The sequence below is a fragment of the Thermobia domestica genome, chromosome 1 (assembly GCF_964235325.1).
Source record: "Thermobia domestica chromosome 1, izTheDome1.hap1.1, whole genome shotgun sequence".
Taxonomy (NCBI): Eukaryota; Metazoa; Arthropoda; class Insecta; order Zygentoma; family Lepismatidae; genus Thermobia; species Thermobia domestica.
The window spans coordinates 313103888-313117264 of NC_137454.1; the positions used below are offsets into that span (position 1 = coordinate 313103888).

The 13377-nt window shown below is 37.1% G+C and overlaps 1 protein-coding gene across 3 annotated transcripts in view; it reads right to left on the reverse strand.

Moving 5' to 3' along the window:
• LOC145662289 (uncharacterized) overlaps window positions 1–13377 on the reverse strand; it is a 179330-nt gene that overhangs the window by 32963 nt on the left and 132990 nt on the right. Inside the window, exon 1 of one of the 3 annotated variants that reach the window (XM_081727702.1) lies at window positions 12013–12598. The exons of the other annotated variants lie outside the window; for them this stretch is intronic. The gene's annotated coding sequence lies outside the window, so the exon portion shown is untranslated. Of the gene's footprint in view, window positions 1–12012; window positions 12599–13377 lie in introns of those variants that run through there. 3 annotated transcript variants of the gene reach the window in all.

Below are 13377 nucleotides of genomic sequence, written 5' to 3' on the forward strand. Positions count from 1 at the left end.
TTAGGAATTATCCTGGCATTTTCCTGATGTGAATAAGGAAAACCCAGGAAAATCTCGTTCAAGATGGCTGGGCTAACAAAGCCTTTTACAGCTTTCCGACCCAGTGCTCCACCGACAATCGAACTTACGAACGCTCCCGTACTTTCAAAATCTACCGTTCTTTCATAATACGTAACGGAATCCACTTGTTTATTTAAAATATTTAATTTTACACGTACAACGGATTTCCAAACAAAAATTTTTCCATTACACTTACTGTTTTTTTTATAATCACACTGTGTTGTTTATTTGGCCAAAGAGAGCCTATCCTTAAAATAAAGTGATTTCTCGTCGTACTCTGTTTTAAGTAAATCCTCATTAATTCATGTGTGATTTCTTTGTTATTTCACTTTGAGTTCATTTAAGCGTTTTTGCTTTCTGTATGTTCTTAGGTATTTATAATAACTATTATTTGTTCTGAAAACTCCGTTCTCCAGGCGCAGCAGTAATATAAATGGTGAGGAGAATGCGATAGGCTACTGTTACATGATATTTGGATAAGAGTCCTATAGGATCAGAACCAGCTCTGCAGTACTCAGGTCGATAATGATTGGACCAATCGATCCAGTATTAAGGTAACATAATATTGGTGAATTCAGTTGTGGAAACTCTTTCATACGCAATGTTTTACTGGATATAGAACAACCAGATTTAGAGCGCAATAGTCTGCAAATTCTTACCTAATACACATGAAGTTTGTACCAAACTTTCGCAGTGTTAAAGTATAAATTTCATATACATCACAGTTATCTTTAACACTAGAGGTCCGCTTGGAAGTCTTTCCTGACTCCAACATTATATATTATATTATATTTCTTACACTTTTACTTCTCTTTTACTGTTCAAAAAAAAAAAAAAAAAAAAGCAATGAACTTAGAAGTAAAAAATCAAAGTTTATAGACGAGTGCGTGTTAAAGTCTAAAAAGACCCCAAGTGGACTTCGCGAAACTTCAAAAAACGTAAACACTTTATATCTCCCTGGAGTTAAATATATATATATATATATATATATATATATATATATATATATATATATAAAGTGGATGTGTCAACTCTGTTGGCTGCAAAACAATTGACTTTTGCTCTCCGCCTATCATTTGATGTTGTTTGCTATGAATTGGTGTGTCGCTTTTTGTAAACGTGATACAGTTTATCTTCCATTTTGCAGACAATTGAAATATACCCGCTATAATGGAAAATCTTAAATTTGCAAAAGGATACAACACATAAGCAAAACATGATTTATTTTGTGATACTGGGAAGAACTGTTATGATGTCAATAGTGGCAGTAATGCGGATGAGGAATTTACAGACCATCTAGACGAATCAGATTACAATGGAACCTAAGTTAATGATACACAGTTGAATCAATTGGAGATAATGCGACATCACTTTCTAGTCGTGATGGAAATGTCCAATGGACCTCAACTATTCCTGTTCTCAAGAGACAACCCGCTCAAAACACTGTTCGAAGAAGAAGAAAATTTCTCCACATACTGAAATTAGTCAAATATGGAATACAAATTTTACAAAGGCAAAAGAAATCAGCTTGATGAGTAACCTGCAACAACTGGGATCAGCTTGATAATTTGGAGATTTGGTAGAGAAAAAAAATCTGGAACGGTCTATAAGGAAAGCAAGAAAATGAAGAGATGCAGACTATGACCTTACAACGTTGAGAACAAACGTATTTGGTGTGTAACAAATGTTCGAAAGTTGTGTGTACATAGTGCACAAGAAAAGTAGTCTGTATTCAAGGTACCAGGATGGAATTGAAAGGCATAAGAGTGAACAAGAATAGAACGGAACCAAAATTGGAAAACAATAATTGTGCTAGTATAAGTTGTTTAGAAGACAAGATAACAATGGTAAACTTTAAAACGAACACACTAGGGTATACATATAACCAAAATGTCTTTTTTTGTAGTAGAACATTTTATTCACACTTCACAATAAAATACTTACATAATCTGTTTCTGAATTAGTATCTATAGGAACTTATTATACTGTATTAAATATTGATAATTATAGCTTATGCACATTAATGTCTAATTATTATTTAAAAATGTGTATGTAACTCGAAATCTGTGAAATATTTAATCAAAACGTAATAGCTGTTAAGTTAATGTGGGGTCAAATTTGACCCCATGCGCACTTAACGTTTCAATACTCAATGCGAACTTCTAGTGTTAACTTGGCCTACACTAACTTTGTAAGCACTTTCACGATAATAATAGTAAAACTGCCTTAGAAAATGATAGTTAATCTCTAAATAATTGTATTTTCAAAAATGAATCAGAAAGAGTAAAATGTCAGTTTTCTTAAACTAAATGCTCCCTTTGGTCCACCTACAGGACGGCTGTGCCTACTCAAATTACAATCTTGGCAAGTCAGAACATAGGTGTACCGTGTAAACGGTATGGGTTGGTTTGGTTTGCATTTTACAAAATAAGGGGATGGTAATTATAATTAACAACTTCTTGTGTTCAAAATAGTAATTCTTAGTTTATAATTACAAATCAAATAATTCACAGAGTACACAGACACGTAGCAAGAATTAAAGAGAATAGTGGCACAAAGTTCCGATCTACCGATTTAAACTGAACCAGGGCAGGAGGAATGTCTGCAATTAGAACGTGAAAAAGGACGGAGAAAGATTAAGAACTTTCTGGAAGTTCAACTATCTAGCGTAAGGTTTGACTATTTAAAAACGAAAGAGAACCAGTGTGTGAATTGGATATTTTCCCCACACAGGAAAAATTCACTCATATACGCCCAGTCATCACATATTATATTTATGCAATCACAAAACACTTCTTCACTTGGTGTACACGTGTAACTACTACTTTATAATGTATAGTTGTACTGAGTTTGACGGGCAACAGACACTTATAACTAGTAACAGGTGTACACCACATAAAGAAGGGTTTTGTGTGTTGTAATATTTTCTCAATTAATATACCAGAAGTGGTAGTAGATTTCTGTCATTTCGTTTGTAGTAGCAAGATTAGACTGAAGACGGAATATAATTTTGGGAAGCTTGACTGATTTCAAAAAACAACTTCTTGCTATCTATGACTGCATACTCTATAAAGATCACTGTTGAACCAGAAGTGGACAATTTTGTCCCACAGGAAACTGGTTTTTGCTATTTACTACGAGTTTTCATTCTATAGCGAACAATGTTAAACCCGAAAGTGGCTAATACCTGAATCTTCTGGTTTCAATAGAGTTAAGACATAACATATTACTTATACATAAGACGCTAAATGGATTTTTAAATAGAAGGCTATTGCTATTTTATCATTTTGGTAAGTGTGGATCAATACTGAAACCGAAAGTTGTAAGGGTCTTTTACTGATTCCAGTTTTAGTACAGAGTAAAGAACATAGATGAAATGTATTCTTGGAATGTTTAATTGATAGCTGAAAACCGTTTCTCTCTATGCATATGTTACCTGTTTTTGGTCTAGTGGTCAAGGTAAAAGACAGTAATTACTCATTTTTATTTTCCCATTTCTGCCTAGATAACTAAACTCGATTCGTAACTTTTAACTCACTACTTAATGAATACATTTTGTGGTAATCTATCAAATAAAAAGATTATTAACACGTTTCGTCATGCGGGCGGACGGACACGGACTGTGTAAATTTATTAAGGAGTTTTCTTTCTTAAAAATTCTTCTTAGCAAGATTTGTTCCTAATTGTAATACTCTCTCTAAAACACAAAAATTATTCCCTGTTTCTCTCCTTCTGAAAACTCAAAGATATTCTAGAAGGAGAAAAGTTAACTTTGACAGGGATGAAAAGGTTTTCTTCGAGCATACATTTTTACTAGGGTGCAATCCCTAGCATTCTCCCGTCAATACGCATACTGGAAAGAATAAGTGCTTTAACCCAGTTTAGTAAAATTTAATAGCATCTATGAAAATGAAATAAAATCTTTGATTTTTATGTCCTACGGTTATGCCGGTTAGGCTAAAGGAGACGGTGACTATGAGAAACGAATGAAATGGTGGAATGCAGAAAGTGGGAGGAAACGGGAGAACCCCGAGAAAACCCACGCACACGGTGTTTGTCCACCACAAAGTTCACTTAGCGAGGGCTGGGATCGAACCCGGGACCACAAGCACTAGAGGTGAACGCTCTACAACTGAGCCATCGCGGCCCAATAGCATCTATGAACCTTTTAAAAAAGAAAAAGTTAAAGTTATTAAATTTCCTTGGTGCTTGCAAAATCCTCAGATACTAACGGTAGTCCGTTAACGACTTTCTAAAGTATGACCTCTTCTGAAGAAACAAAGAATGAAATAAATCCAAAGTTCAGAAACCGTAAACTAAGGAACGCACAAAAGTTTGTTTTAAAAAATAAAAACACCCAGTCGGAATCGAAAGAGTTGAATTTCACTTGAAAGAAGAAACTAAACATGCACGTCTATCGCTGCAGAACTACCTCTCAATTGTATTGATACGGATGGAATTCTTTTCTGTTTTTTTTTTTTTTTTCCACGATTCTCTTTGAGTTATAAAGCTTGGGTTCTTTCTCAAAGTAAACAATGTTTCCTGCATTCGCCAAGGTATTATTTTGTCCTGAAACTAACATTACATTAAGTAATGAAAAAGGATCTGAATATTTCGAACAGAAGACAAGAAAGTGTGTTGGGAAGATTACACTATTTCTTTCTTATGACTTCATCTCTTACAAATTTGAGCGTGTCGTTCCCAAACTGCCAATTTTAAGGGGCTAAGAAAAATTGAGACGTACATTTATATACTGGAGTAGTGTACTTAAGATCGAATGTTGTCTACTTCTACATTGATCATGCTGGATAGCTGTGCTGCGGCCATTTGGCCTACTTAATGGACCGGTTCCGCTTGAACTGCACCCGGTTAATGGTTCTTCTATCATGAACAGTTGGTCCTCATCCACTCAGTACAGAACAGATGTGTCCATTTGTTTCGCAAACGAAAATGTAACCCTAATTAGCTAAGGGAGTGGGATACGTCTACTGCGCAGCCAGACTGAAATCCTAAGTGCCAACCTGTTAACTACTCGTGGAGGCGTCCTTGGTAGCGAGTTAAGGCTTCCCATGATCTACAGGAATAATATCCGAGTGTTGAGGCAAGCTCAACTATCACCCATCACGTCGTTACCGAGATTCCTGGCATAGGCTAACACCTGCTACTGAATTACACGGCATGACCACACCCTGGCAGAATCGAACGTAATTTGGGAGCACCAGGAATGCCAGAGGGTTTATTCAATCCCTGCCTTGCTTAATTCTATACGCTCACTCGGTACCACCTTCGGCGTAGAGGTACAGCGTACATATTGAGATACTCCAGTATATCATATTGAGATACTTTGATAAGCACTACAACATAACAATAGAACGCGTTAAGTCGTCATTTGAGTTTGATACCAGCCCGTTATCCTGCAGAACTTTCCCCCTTTTTCTGAGATTAAAAACCGTTGTCCAAACACTTAGGAAACAAATGAAAATGAAATGAAATCTTTGAGTTTTACGTCCTACGGTTTGCCGGTTAGGCTAAAGGAGACGGTGATAATGAGAAATGAGTGAAAATGGTGGAATGAAGAAAGTGGGAGGAAACGGGAGAACCCCGAGAAAACCCACGAGCACGGTGTTTGTCCACCACAAAGTCCACACGGCGCGAGCTGGGATCGAACCAGGGATCCCAAGCACCGGAGGTGAACGCTCTACCACTGAGCCACCGCGCCCCCATAGGAAACAAATGAGAGCATGGTGAAAACGATGGTTATAGTGAAGAACATCCTGATGAGATAAGTTGCAAGAAACTAAGTATGTGTTTGAAGGACAGAAACAACTTATTAACTGAATAAAGATTCAAATTTTAACACATCCATCATGAATATCTGCAAAAGGTTTGAGTTATACAGTGACTTTATTGATAATCAACTTGACGAGTCGGAAATACAAGTACAGCTCTCGATGCTTTCCAAAGTAGCTCGTCAAAAATCAAGTAGCAGTGTTGTGTGATTAATTGACTCAGGAGTGTAGAAAGAAATCGCCGAACAATGAGAGCCAAAAGTATTTTTCGCTCGAAGTGATTTGTTGTTACGTTCAAATCACTCCGAAAGAAAGTGGTAAGCACTGACAGAAGTATAGTGGTCTAAATAATTTAAGTAACAAATTTAACCTTGTAAATTCTAATAAATTTAATACAAGCAAAATTTGTATATTCAATTTTTATTTAACCTATACTAAATTGTTCTTATTCCTCATTCCAGTAGAACACCTCAAAGCTACACTCAATACCGAATGAGTCTAATATATATATATATAGGATACATTTCTAATGAGGGGTCGAACTTCAAGGGATGCTGAAGAATGACAAAAGAAGTTATATATATTATTTAATATAAGAAGTTGTTATCCTAAAATGCGTCAGTTCTGAGCTGCAGCCCGCCGAGAATGTACCAAAATAGCACAAAAAATAGAACTACAGAATGAAATGTCGGAGAAAGGTCGGGTCAACACAAATAGTGCATTTCATCTGGAGATTCGATTCATGTACAAATAGATGAGCAAGAGTGGGGCGTAAGGGAGTTCATATAATAGTACTGATTGTGATCGGAAACATTGGGTAAAACATACCGTGAGGATGGAAAAGAACACAAAAAGCAATTCGAGAGATGAATCCCTATTGAGGAAATGCAGCAATCCCGAGCTATAGTCTGCCGAAACTCCGATTGACTAATACAGAGGAGCGAGAACTAGAGAACGAATTGTCGGAGAAAGGCCGGGTCGAAGGAAATAATGCATTATTGGACCTAGAGATTAGATTCAGGTACATATCTATCAGAAAAGTGGCTCTGTAAGGGTGTGTTCACAAGAAATGGACATACTCTTCGTGCTGGGGACAAATATTCGACATGGAAGCTGAGTTGTAATTCTCGTACATAGAACCGTCTGAAATATCGGGAGCGATCAACATCAATAAATGATTGACACAGGGGTATTTCTTTAGAAAAGACATGGATGTACTAGTATCGGAGTAGGTTGCATTATCTACCAATAGTACAAATGAAGATGAGTTATTATTTTCATCACTAATGGTGCCCTAGCCACAAGAGAGTCCTATACCCCACACCTAGAATATTGTTGACATGTGAACATTCTCATTTAACATCATCCTTGATGCATCGTGTTTTGGTGGTAAAGCACTCAGATCTGAAAGGAGTTCTGAAGTGGATCCCAACTCATGTAAGGATTCGTGTTTGACGAAATCGTTGTACTGGTGTCTTCGGGTTTCTCCTAGTTATGTATTCCACAAATTATTGTAAATGTTAGCAGACCTGACTTTCAATGGCCTCAAGTTGCGTTTTATTAATCTTTCGCGACGTTGTGGCAGGTACAATGCTCCACGCGCAATTTTGCATAAAACTTTTCTTGAAAGCCCTATTTAGTAAACCACAAAAAAACACGTTTCGTATTGTTAAAAGCGTCATGCGACACATGTCCTTGCTAGAATATCATACGTTACCTACTTTGTTTGCTGCACACCAACAGAGGAAACAAGAGTCTCTGTAGATGTACGCCCGTTCTATTACAATACTCGGAGGTCATGATATTATCATTTGGCAGATGAAGTGTTCCGTTCACTAGACTGAAGCTGTGTTTTCATTCCGTCGGTAGTCTCTCAGTGTGTGTACCTATGTGTTGTCTGTCCTCTTGTCACTGGCGGGATTAGCCCGGGAGTGAAATGGAATTCATCTTTGAGGAACTTAAATATGGTCTTTGTGTATGGGCTAGCTAATGGAAACTGTCGTTCAGCTCCAAGGTTCTATCACAACAGGTATTCACACAGGCGGCCATGTTCCCGAGGCTATTTCAGCGTTTACTGGAAACGGGACGCTTGCGCCCATTACGTCACCACCGCGGAAGGAGACGAACAACCGGGACTCCAGATCTTGAAGACGAGCCTCTGATAGTGACAGAACAACCTTTGATAAGCACTACTGCATTGGCACATGAAGTGGGGATTGATCACACTACTAGTTGGAGAATATTCCGTGAACAAAAGCTACACCTTTATCATCCACAGAAAGTTCAACACCTGCATCCTACAGACATCACACCCTGTGTGGTGTTTATGAATGCCTAGTACAGCTCTGCTTGCAAGACCGACGCGATATTCTTCACAGATGAAGCCTGCTTTACGAGAGTGTATTTAGTTGCCGGAACAGTCATTTGTGGGCCGGCGAAAATCCCCATGGTATCATTGTGCATGGACATCAACAGAGATTTGGGGGTAAATATCCGGGGAGCCATTGTCGGTGACAAGCATATAGGACCATATCTCTTACCGCCTTATTTAACCGCACAGGTATACGCAGTTTTCGTGCAAGAAACACTCCCTGAATTAGTAGATATACATTTTAATGTTCGGGGCCCCACCACACTTTGGAGTAGGTTATCGTTAGTGTCTTGACTATTCCGTACGCATAGATGTATTAGAATATGCGGTCCCATTTCTTGTCATCACGATCCTCTGAACTCAAGCCAATTGATTTCTTCTTGTGGGGTTATGTAAAATCTATCGTTTACGACATACCTGTGCAGAAGAAGAAACCCTCCTTGCACGAATCATCGCTGCCGGATATGTCATTAGGACGAAACTACGCATCTTCGAAACGATGAAACAAAACTTATTACGGCGATGCAGGCTGTATCGAAATCAGGAGACGCCATTTTGAGCATCTGCTGTGAATGTAAGTACATCATCTCTTCCTACCAATATAATTTTCAATCTTGTCTAGCTTTACTACGTCCTCCATTACAATACACGCATTGTTCGATTGTTGGAATCGACCTCCTACGTCAATTCGTTGTCCTTTATGCCGTATTTCTTGCTCCAAGGATCCTGCTTCCTATGATCGCTCTCAGACTTCGGTAAAATCCAGGCTTTGAAATCCCACATTCTACCACACCCCTGTCAACTGCCACAATTTGTATCGCTTTTGTGAGGCCAGCAAATCGCCTCCTGTTTTCTTATGGCTTTCTGAATCACTGTCAAATCTCCTTGTCTCCAACGCTCCGATACTAATACAGTACATTTCTGTGATTCTCCTCTTGTGCCTCCACTGTTTCTAATCGATTTCTACATAAATCTTATCTCCAGGTTCAATAATGTACTACTTCCTTTTACCCAATCTTTCTCTGACAATTCGTTCTCCAGTTCTAGCAGTTTGGTATTAGTCAATCGGTTTTGGCGGGTTACAGCTCGGAATTGCTGTATTTCCGAAATAGAAGTCCGCCTCTCGAATTGCTTTCTGTGTCTTTTTCTATCCCGGTAAGTTTTACCTAATATTTCCGATCCCAACCAGTGCTGTCATATAAGCTCCAATTGCGCTGCCACTGTTCCTCTTCAATTTGTAACTGAATCGAAAATGAAATCTTTCAGTTTTACGTCCCACGGTTATGCCGGTCAGGCTAAAGGAGACAGTGATAATGAGTAATGAATGAAATGGTGGAATGAAGGAAGTGGGAGAACCCCGAGGAAACCCACGCACACGGTGTTTGCCCACCATAAAGTTCACTTGGCGGGGGTTGGGATCGAACCTGGGACCCCAAGCGCCAGAGGTGAACACTCTACCACTGTTCCACCGTGGCCCCATGTACCTGAATCGAAACTACAGCTCAAATAATGCACTTTTTTTGACCCAACATACCTCTGATATTTTATTTTGTTCTATTTTGGTAGATTTTCGGCGGACTATAGCTCAAACTTTCATTGTCCACCATCCCTTGAATTTGACACACCATTAAAGATACACCATATATATATATATATATATATATATATATATATATATATATATATATATATATATATAGAGAGAGAGAGAGAGAGAGAGAGAGAGAGAGAGAGCGTGTCTCAAAGGTCACCTTACATAGGGTAACTGTTATTATCAGTTACAACAGGGAACTGTCTCCAAATATATGATCTTGAAGCTTTGCTGGCGTCTACTATTAATCCAATGTTCTCGTGATTGCTGCCAGAGTGAGTGTTGCTGTGCTGAGCTTTCGTTACCATATAGCGGCAACATCTTCATAGCTCTGAAGATGTTGCCGCTGTATGGTAACGAAAGCTCAGCACAGCAACACTCACTCTGGCAGCAATCCCGAGAACATTGGATTAATGTCTCCAAATATGATAGATTTCAATCTACAGTTAAGGATTTTTAAAATCATACTAGCCGTTTGGGCTGTACTCTACTCAGGTGTCGAATGCTAAATGAAAATGCAACGTCACCATTTACCTGGACCCACAACCTTAACTGAATAAAGTGACTGTCTTTTACGCTAAGAGATTGATGGCCTGCCCCAATTTCAAATATGCCCCCATTCAATTTATGTTCTGGATAAATATTTTTTTATTCCAGCACAATAATTCACATTATAAAAAATATCTGTACCCTAGATAGTAGAAAAATGCTAGATACTATTAACCAAATCGTTCTTATATGAAGTAGTGTATCATAAAATCTTACATAATGAAATAACTAGATCAAAGTACATGTATACAAAATTCTGTACATAATATTTTATCACATAGAAATAATAAAACGAAAGATTTTCTCAAAAGAAAAAGAAAATTGAACAGATCCTATGCACAGATTCACTTTAGGATGGCTTCAATGTACATACACGATAAGAACTACAGAGCAGGACTTGTATTAAATATTAATACAGACTAATACTAATATTAACTAAGTATTAATACACTTAATACAGACTAACTTGTATTAAGTGGGCACTAAAAAGCGCAACAGGATCCAGAACGCTAGCAACGGCGAGTCCGTAGGAAGCAGCAGCGTGAGCAATGAACTCTATACATATAAACGAGGATAGCGCAAAACTATATGGCATAAAAGCACTGGTGCACTTTTACTATACGGATCCATAGACTTATAAAATGTCTTACGTTCAGCAGAAGGGGTTCAGCAATTGTTATTAAAAAATTTCGGTAATTTATATTTACATTAGATTAGTTTAGCATAAGTTAGGTTAGTTTATGTTAATGTAAGGGTCCAACATAATTTTCCCAAAAAAATTAGAATTTCGCTTATTTCTATTAATATTAGGTTAGTTTAGTTTAGTTCAGGTTAGCTTAGATTACGTCGTTCGGTCAAATACTTGCATCGTCCATTTCTTTTCTTTTTTTTTTTTTTTTTTTTTTTTTACTTCTTTCTGTATCCGTTCTGCTAAACACTATAAAAGTTACAGACGTTTCTACTAATATTTTAATAGAGTAGTGTATAAGTAATGGAAATACGGTATGCACTTACCTCTGATATTTGGAAATATAGAAATGAAAATCGAACTTGAAATGAAAGTAATCTCCCATAGGAGAATTACATACGAATGTATATTTTATAAAATGTTTATGATAAATTACAGCAAACATTATATTATATACTTGAAGTAATGGAAGTAATTTGCGCTTTTAGATCCGCGACAGATTGATACGTTAACAAAAAGAAAAAAAATGTGACACTGTACGGTACCCAAGCTCTGACGTTGAGGCAGCCATAATGCAAGGTGTATAAACAAATTAAATGCGAATTAGGGTACACGGGAAGCAAGAATGAAGAAGCGGAACCACTGAAACCTTGTTTACATTTTTAGTGGGCACCTTGTTTTTGTGTGAACTGTGAAAATAGTATTAAAAAAATCGAGCCCTGCGGGGCATCTAACCCTTTCGTTCACCTATATTTTAGTAATGTAGCATTGGTAATTTTTGTGTCCATCTAGCACAGGTTAACTGATGTTTTGCAGAAGACCTGTTAAAGAGAATCTGCCAAAGAATGCCAAAGAACTTTTCAAATGTTATTGCTCAAGTTACAAAATGTGAAAGCAGAGACAAAGAATTAATTTTCCGGAATTTCTATATGGATCCGTGCGGTAAAACTGCAGGAATACTTACCTTACGAGTTATTTATTTGTACGTCGCTAAGGACGCTATAGGTTAATATCCCGATATACTTCTATTATTTGCACATTTTCGTTTTAAAGAATACATATTATTTACATGAATTTCACAGTTACGTGGATTCTAATTCCTCTCTATATATTTCAATGTTCTTTCTTTCTCTCTTTTAATGTTTTATTTCTCCAGGTAGATGCCCAATCAGCAATAGAAGCAAAAAAAAAATGGAGGTTTTGACTTATTTCATATCATTCAGTTTGAAACCGTGAACGAAATGAGAATGCAAGATTGTATCAATCATTTGAGATGAAACACTAAGTTTGTCGGAGATACTATATACCACATGTTGCTATGAATAAAAGGAAAATGACACTATTGCAGTTGCACACTTTGACCGCATTATAAGTCGTAGTTGTTCACTATGGGATAGTGCAACAGGTTGTAAAGAACGAGGTGGTAGTTTAGGTATTAAGATAGGTACTCTAGGGTTGCCAAATGGCCGGTTTTTCACCAGCCTGCCGGATATATTGCAATTATTTTGATTAAAGCCGGTGACCACTCCAACTTCTTACAAACCCCTTCACGACCGGTTTTTCAAATATGTATGTAGTTCGAAGTATAGATTTAAAAAGTAACTTTTATTCTGTAAATCCAAAACTGTCACGTTTCACCATCTACCAAAGATTAATATATTTTGTTCATCTGTTTAGACAATTTTAAAAGGATGATAGGGACTGCATCAGGGAAAATTTGAAATTGACTTGTAAGCACTGATGTAATGAGGCGTATACGGAGATATACGGCGTATACCCAACGGCGCAGATTTGTCTGTAAATTTTTCGAGGGGGCATTCAGATGCGAAAGGCATATATATATGAATATTTTAAGACAAATTGCATTCAATTTATGCCAAATATTGTATATTTATAAATACAAAAAGGGGAACACGTGAGGTTTGAGGTGAGAATCGGCGCCTTTGCGTATACCCACCTAAAAGTTTTATAGCCCAGTGTATACTCACCTTAAATTTACGATAGAATGAGCTTATATTGTAGTGCGTATACGCCAAGTAGTCTTGCATATACGCTGTGCTTTTGAAAACGATCCAAAGTATATTCACCAGAAATTCTAGCATTACATAGCTTGTTGTAAGGAACTTTATACATTTATTGAGAGTGAAAAATGACTTCTTAAAGGATTTTCCTGTCATTTAAGTATAAGTTTAAAGAATAAATTTCGTTTTCCAATTCCAAAATTGTCACGTAAAGATTACTATACTTTTGTTCATCTGTATCGATGATTTTAAAGAAGTTTCAGTTACTGATAAATGCAATAAAATGATCGATGGCATTTCAGTTTCTC